We start from the raw sequence: 7,309 nt of genomic DNA, 5'->3' as shown, positions 1-7,309 counted from the left end.
GCCACAATCCCTTCTCCTCCATTCTCCTCTCAGGATCTTGGGCACGCACGCACATGTGCCCAGCGTGAGTTTAAGCCACCAGGTCCAGGACTCGAACTGAAGTCGGCTACATGGGAGTCCAGCAACATAGCCATTACACTAATTGCTGGCCCCTCCATTCACTTTCTGAGCAGCCCTTATGTAGTTTGTCAAATGAGCTAACACTCTTATTGACTATAATCTTATTTAACATTTTAAAATCCGAGAAGTGAATGTCATTATGACTTTTCAAAACTTCCTGGGTGAGAAGTTGGAGGAGGACATTGGGAGTTTGAGGAGGGTATCAGTATTGAGAGTTGAGAATTCTAATAAGAGTCTCTACTTTCCAGCTCAGGTAGGAAATGCAATAGAACATTGGATAAGGAGCCACTTGGTGCCCAAACATTCAAGATTCAAGGATTCTTTAGAAATTAATATAAAATTTGAATTTCAGTAGGCATACGTCTTGACTAACCCCTCACATACGAAGGTCTGAGGACAGGCACTGATACTGAATCGCCCGGCGATCTGTAATACAGGAGGTCCTGTTTTCTGTCTTGTTTGGTTTGGTTTTTATTATAAACTGTATTCCTTAGGAATATTTGTGAGCTTTAAAATTATCTAGTATTGGGACCAGCAATTGACGTAATGTCTATGTTGCTAGACTCCCATGTAGTCAGCCACGGCTCGAGTCCCAGACCCGGAGGCTTAAAATCACGCTAGGTGCATGTGCGTGCATGCCCAAGATCCTGAGAGAAGAATGGAGGAGAGGGGACTGCAGTGTGGCCATCCCCACTGAGGGGTGATTTCTCACTTTCTGTCTCTCTGGCGAGCGTACACGCCCTATAGCAAAGAAAAAAGAAAAAGAAAATTATCTTAGTATAATAGAACCTGAAGATTAACACTGAAGATAACAAAATCGTCGTATGGCAGGGGCAGGTGGTGGTACAGTGGTAAAACAATGCTCTTTGGGGCAGTCCCACATGAGAAAGTTCCCAGTTCAACTCCAGAGACTTCTCTGAGTATGCTGGACAAACATGTAAATCTTGGGACCAGCAGGTGGCATGGCGATAAAGGCACCGGCCACTCCCACGTGACCAACCATGGTTTGAGACCCAGACCTGGTGGCTTGCTTTCTCACTTCTTCTTTCTATCTAACTCTCTCTGTGTGTCTCTCCCTGGTCAAATTAAAATAAATGAATAAATAAACAAAATTAAAATCATTCTTTTTTTGAAAAAATAATCTATTGCTAAACTGTGCATTAGGATGACACAGAAGACTGTGTGGGTCTGCTTCTGTGCATGGCATCTGCTGCCTTGGGCTGACAGCCTGATTTTCAGGGTCCCCGATATTAACTGGATGCAGTTTAGGTGTTTGAAAAATTATCTGTAGAAATAATTTGAGACCAACAATCAAGATAGTTGATTTAAGAGAAGATTGGCATGTGTTTCAGCCTCATGTACTACCAGTTCAGAATCAATTTGAAGAAAATTCAAGGATTTAAATACCCTTGTCAACCTTAGTGATGGCAAATGTAGTTATAGGGAATTATAAAAGATGCATTTTGGGCCACCAGATGGTGTGGTGGTTGAGGGAGCTGGACTCCCACATGGCTGACTGCAGTTTGAGTCCTGAACCTGGCAGCTTGCTTTCTCACTTTCCCTCTCTCTCTTGCTCTGTCTCTCTCTCTCTGTTTTTCTCTGATGAGTACATGGGCTCTAGAGCAAATTTTAAAATAATAATAGGCAAAATAAAATAAATAAATATTTAATTAAAAATAAAAGAGAGATGGGGACCAGCAGGTGCCATGGTGGTTAAGGTGCTGGACACTCCCACATGGCCGATCATAGTTTGAGTCCTGGACCTGGCGGCTTCCTTTCTCCCTTTCTCTCTCTCTCTCTCTCTCTCTTCAGCATGGTCTCATCGACTTTTAATACTTTCAAGGGAGTTTTTGATTTCCTCTGTTACAGACTTGACCCCTAATAGCTCCATCTGATTCTTTCTCAGGGTATCCATTTCTTCGTTCATATCGGGAAAGGACTTCCTAATCTCCTGAAGTTCGTTGTCTCTTCTGTTCCAACTCATAGAATTTGTTCACCATAAACGTTCTAAATTCTTTACCTGACATTTTGGTAACGTCCTCAGGTTTTAGGAGAGATGGAGGGGAGTTACTCTGTTCCTTTGATGAAGACATATTTCCTGGCTTCTTCAGACCTGAGGCTCTTCTTCTACTTCTAGCCATTGGAAGATGTTCTCACTCCTAAGAACCTCTTAGGAGAACGTTTCGCTGACTAGGAGTGTGTTTCCCTTCCGCTGCAAACTGACATCTGCCGAAGTCTCTGTTCTGTTGTTTTTAGTAATGAGGGCTCAAAAAAGATACCCTATTCAGGTGTCTGAAGAGCAGTATCTCCTTTTCCACCGCTGGTTCAGTACGAGGAGGATCCTATAGAACCTTACATGACTAGAACATTTCAGATCTTTAATTCTGGACCTAGCTAGTCCCTCTGGCAAGGTGGAAGATGAGGAAGAGAAGATAATACAAGGGAAAAGAAAAGAGTACAGAGGGGATAAAGAAGAAGTTGCGTGCCGCGCGTTAGATGCCTTCAGCTGGGCCTGGAGGCTGGCTGCTACAGCAAAAGGGCCAGTCTTTGAGGGGAAGAAGAGGAGGAAATCAACAAAAGAGTGGAGGACAGTAAAGGAAAGAAACAGAGAAACTGCCTACTTGCCTATGGGGCTGAGTGGGTCCTGGGCTGGCGAGTCTGGAAGTGAGGCAGTGTTGCCCCTGCCTCTGTGTCCCTTACTGCCCAGAAGCCTTCAGATGGACCTGGCAGCTTGCCTTCTCTCTCTCTCCCTCTCTGTCCCTCTCTGGTCAAATTAAAATAAATAAATGAATAAATAAATAAAGTTCAGTAAGATAATTCTTTTTTTAAAAAATGTTAATTGCACGTGCATGCCCAAAAGCCCAAAGAGGAGAATGGAGAAGGAATTGTGGCATGTCCATCGCCCCTGGGGGTGATTTCTCTTTCTCTTTCTCTCTCTGTCTCTCTCTAGCAAACACATACACCCCAGAGCAAACAGACAAGAAAAATTTTGAGAAATAGAGAAATCCATTAGCAAAACAGGACATTTTTTAATAGGCAGAAAAATCTATAAGGATATCAAATATTTGAACAGCAACATGGAAAACTTGACCTAGTTTTCATAAATAAAACACTCTACATAACTACTGCAATAATATATTTATAAAGTACATACATAAAACTTCTAAAAATTGACCATATACTAACTATAACGTAGTCTTGACAAATTTCAAAAGATTGGGGGCCAGCTGGTGACATAGTAGTTAAGATGGCTAAATTCCACATGGCTGACTCAGGATTTGAGTCTCAGACTGACAACTTAAAAAACACCCACAGGGGACCAGCAGATGGCGTAATGGCTATGTCACTGGATTCCCATGTAGCCGACCCCGGTTCAAGTCCCAGACCCCATGGCTTAAACTCATACCAGGCACGTATACGTGCGTGTCCAAGATCCCAAGAGGAGAATGAAGGAGAAGGGATTGTGGCGTGTCCATCCCCCCGGGGGGGTGATTTCTTGCTTTCTGTCTCTCTGTCTCTCCCTCTGTCTTTCTGGCGAGTGCACATGCCCTATAGCAAAAACCTCTCCAAAAAAAAAAAAATACCAACCGGGCATGTGTGTGTGTGCCCAAAATAATAGAAGGGAAAGAAAGAGGAGAAGGGATTGCAGCATGGCCATTCTTCCTGAGACCCTCTTTACACGTACAAGATACCCCTCACCAGCCGCCTCCCCCCCGCCCCCCGCCACCAGTCTCTCTCCAGCAAGCTCACATGCCTTATACGAAAGAAAGTTTAAAAAAAAATAAAATAAAGTTTGTTGGGACTAGCAGTTGGCTTGGTGTTTTTTTTTTTTTGGAGAGATTTTCACTGTAGGGCGCGTGCGCTCGCCAGACAGACAGAGAGAGACATAGAGATAGAAAGCGAGAAATCACCCCCCAGGGGGGATGGTCACGCCGCAATCCCTTCTCCTCCATTCTCCTCTCGGGATCTTGGGCACGCACGCACACTCGCCCGGCGTGAGTTTTAAGCCACCGGGTCTGGGACGCGAACTGCGGTTGACTACGTGGGAGTCCAACGACATACCCATTACGCTAACTACTGGTTCCCGCTTGGTGTTTAAGGCACTAGAATCTCATATGGCTGGCAGTTCGAGTCCCAGACCTGGCAGCTTGAAAATCATACCAGGCACGTGTGTGTGCATGCCCAAAATCCCAAGAGGAGATTGGAGATAAGGGGACTTCTCACTTTCCCTCTCTCTGTCTTTCTCCAGAGTGTACACACCCTATGGCAAAAACCTTTAAAAAAATGTTAATTAATTGCTCCGACTCTGTTCCCTCATTATGCAGCAGTTAGGCTAGAAATCAGTAACAGACCTGCAGTAACATAAAAGCTAATGCCTTTGTGTGGAAGGCAGTATAGAAAGCACGCGGGGCTGGCTCCAAGGCACGGAGGTCACGAGCTGCTCAAAGAGAAGCTGGAGCCCACGTCGCATTGCAGTTTGTCTCTGACTGGCCAGCCTGAAACACTGGGCATGCACGTACGTGCCCAAGATCCAATGGCAGGAGGACTGGAGGACGCATACCATGGCAGGACCAGACCCTGTAGGAGGTGCTCCTTTCTCTCTCTCACTCTCATGTGCATGAGTGCATGCTCTATCATGGATGAAGAAAAAAAATATTTTTTTAAAAGTATAATGATCTTGGGGCTGGCAGGTGGCATAGTGGTTAAGGGTGCTAGACTCCCACATGGCCAACCGTGGTTCAAGTCCTGGACCTGGCGGCTTGCTTTCTCACTTTCTCTCTCTCTCTGGTAAAAATGAAAAATAAATTAATAAAGTTAAATAAAATAACTATTTTATAATCTTATAAAACTTTGTTAACAGAGTAATAGGAAAAATACTTCATATCAAACCTGGCTGGCGATGCAGGTAAAAGCAGTATTTAGAGCAAAATGTCTCATCTTTATTTTTTGGAGAGGCTTTTGCTGTAGGGCGTGTGTGCTCACCAGAAAGACAGAGAGAGACAGAGACAAAAAGCGCGAAATCACCCCCCAGGGGGATGACCACACCACAATCCCTTCTCCATTCTCCTCTCAGGATCTTGGGCACATACCCGGCGTGAGTTTAAGGCACCAAGTTCGAGACTTGAACTGTGGTCGACTACATGGAAGTCCAGCGGTCCTATGTCCCATCTTTTAAAAAGAACAAAGGCTGTAAATCAATGAGCTATGCATCCATCTTATGAAGTTAGAAAAAACAAGGGGGGCCAGCAGGTGGCATGGTAGTTAAATGCGCTGGACTCACACATGGCAGATTGCAGTTTGAGTCCTGGACCTAGCGGTTTGCTTTCTCTCTCTCTCTCTTTCACTCTGTCTCTCTCTGGGCAAATTAAAATAAATAAATAAATACATTTAAATAAAATAATTCTTTAAAAAAAAAAAAAAAAGGAAGAAAAGACAAGGGCCAGCAGGTGGCACAGAGCTTACGGTGGTTGAATCCCATATGTTGACTATGTAATTGGAGTCCCGATGCAGCAGCCTCAAAAACATGCTGGGCACATGTGCTGTATGCCCAAAATCCCGAGAGGAGAATGAAGGAGAAGGGATTGTGGCGTGGCCAGAGAGAGAAGGTGAGAAATCACTCCCTAGGACGATGACCATGCCTCAACCCTTCTCTCTTCTCCTCTTGGGATTTTTGGGCACACACACACACACACACACACACTTGTTTTTCAACCCATAGAGTCTGTGATTCGAACCACACAGTTGGTCATGTGGTATCCAGCTGTCTTAACCACCACACCATTGGCTATTCCTATTACCCAATTTTTGCTTCATATATGATTCAATCGACTTAAGGCTACAAATCAAAATGCACTCGTAGTTTCCTCTCCAGTGTCTGTTCTTTCCCTTTCAGCAGCTCCCCAAATTCCCCAGCTTTGAGGTTTAGGTAGGACCGACCCCATTATCAGCTCTTTCTCTGTCTCTGTCTCTCTTCAGCAAGTCCACACACCTTATAGCAAATGCAAAAAAAAAAAGAGAGAGAGAGAAAAGAAACAACATAAACTCAAATAAAGCAAGTAAAATGAAAGAACTAACAAAATAAACAAAACAAAATAAGCGTACAAATAGAATAGGCAAAAACCGACTAACTTGCTGAAGAGTGCAAACTTCGGTGGCAAGACCGTAGACAAGAGTAAGGAAACTGTTGCCATAACAAGTCGGGATCAGGGTTATTTTCAAGGGAACGGAGTAATTTTGATTGGTTAGAGGCATGTAGGGGGTGCTTCTGAGGTGCTGGTCAACTTTCTTTTCCTTCAGTTGGGAGGTGTTCTATATGTGTGTGTGTGTGTGTGTGTGTGTGTGTATGAATTATTTAATTATTTAATTTTATTTGGTCATTCATTTATTTTAACTTGACCAGACACACACACACACACACACACACACGGAGGGAGGAAGTGAGAAAGCAAGCCACCAAGTCTAGGACTCAAATCACGGTTGGCCATGTGGGAATTTCCAGTACCTTAGCCACCACTCCACCTACTGGCTCCTCTTTATATATTTCTTTTTAACTATTTTTTTTTTTAATTATTTATTTGTTGTGATTTGTCAAGTGGAGAGTCCAGGACTTGAACTGCAGTTTGCCATGTGGGAATCCAGCACCTTAACCACCACACCACCTGCTAGTTCCTGTTTGCTTTATATTTTATTAAATTTTTTGAGGTAATTAAAGATTCACATGGAGTTGTAAGAAATAATACAGGGGCCAGCAGGTGGCAAGGTGGTCAAGGCACTAGACTCCCACATGCTCAGCTATGGTTCGAGTCTCCCTTTTTTTTTTATTATCATCATAATCTTTTTTATATTACATTGAATCACATATATCTTTACAGTGTATTACATTCCTTTTTCCATCATGATTACCATGCGTGTCAAGACAAAGACTTTACTATCCACGTCATCATCAAATAGCTTTTTATCATGTTTTAGATTCTTCTTCTTATTATTTATTCTCATTATTTTTTTAAACATTCAATCACTATATATCGTTTGGCTTGTAAAGAGAATTTACCCAACATTTCCTCCTCAGACCAGTCCAGTTGAGAATACTATGCATGTTATCATCAAGAGGTAATAAACCATTTCTGTGTCCCACTAATGTCATGCCCCTCTACTTGTTCTCATGCTATCCTCACCCTCTCTCTCTTCT

Source organism: Tupaia chinensis, unplaced genomic scaffold (assembly GCF_000334495.1).
Source record: "Tupaia chinensis unplaced genomic scaffold, TupChi_1.0 Scaffold000469_1, whole genome shotgun sequence".
Lineage (NCBI taxonomy): Eukaryota > Metazoa > Chordata > Mammalia > Scandentia > Tupaiidae > Tupaia > Tupaia belangeri.
This window is presented reverse-complemented; position numbering follows the sequence as displayed.